This window comes from Mustela putorius, unplaced genomic scaffold, assembly GCF_011764305.1.
Source record: "Mustela putorius furo isolate JIRA1106 unplaced genomic scaffold, ASM1176430v1.1 tig00003858_pilon_pilon_pilon, whole genome shotgun sequence".
Taxonomy (NCBI): domain Eukaryota; kingdom Metazoa; phylum Chordata; class Mammalia; order Carnivora; family Mustelidae; genus Mustela; species Mustela putorius.
In genome coordinates this window covers 37,505,858-37,506,795 of record NW_025422010.1, presented here as the reverse complement: position 1 = coordinate 37,506,795, position 938 = coordinate 37,505,858, and the positions used below count along the sequence as shown (strand labels likewise).

General features: G+C 37.3%; 1 pseudogene; it reads left to right on the top strand.

Moving 5' to 3' along the window:
* Positions 1-269: 269 nt before the first annotated feature.
* Positions 270-604, top strand: LOC101682366 (annotated as a pseudogene).
* Positions 605-938: the final 334 nt, after the last annotated feature.

The following is a 938-nucleotide window of genomic DNA, read 5'->3' as shown; positions in this document are numbered from 1 at the left end:
ACAAGTTTTTAAAGCAAAATAAAATAGACCAAGGTAAGGAACAGGATGTAGGAGGTACCATATTTAGATAGAGAGCCCAGGGAAACCTTAACAGTGAGGTAAGAATTAGAAGAATCTAAGAATACATTGCATGTGAAAGTATTCTATAAGATCCCTGTGCCAGAGCCAATTGAGGTCAGGAGGGTACAGGAGCTTTTGCCACTCAGAGCTGACCTGGTCCGAGTGCCCATGCTGGGCTTTAGATGGGGAGTCTTTGCTGGTGACTGTTGCTTCAGCCCTCCTGGTGTAGCCATGACTCGGGTTGTTCTGCTGTGTTCTATCACCTCCTCCTAAAGACTCCTCCTGACTTATTTCCACATTTGGACACTGAAGAATGTAACATCTTGATTAGCTAACTGGATTAAACACCACAGCATTCTGAAATTGTTTGATCATTGCAGTGATCTTGATTGGAAGATGAAAAAAATGTTTGAAGAATTCATACATTGAAGAGAGGACCAAGAGCAGGGGACATGGCAGTGTGATTCGTAAAAGACTTTCTAATCACATAGAGGAATCTGAAAAATAAATTACAGGCATACCTTGAAAAAAAAAATCCCTTGTGCCTTAGTAATAAAGATAAAATTGAGATAAAATTCATATTTAATAAGAATTCACCCATCTGAAGTGTACATTCAACTATTTTTAGTGTATTTAGAGCCGTGCAAACCTCACTGTGATCAATTTCAAAATATCATCACCCCAAAAAGAAACCCATATGTGTTAGTAGTTATTGCCTATTTCCCCCAGACCACCTAGGCTTAGACAATCATTCTACTTTGTGTCTCTATAGATTTGCTTATTTTAAACAATTTTATGTAAATAGCATCATATAATATGTAGTCTTTGGTTTCTTTAACTTCGTATAATGTTTTCAAGGTTCATTGATGTTGTAAATG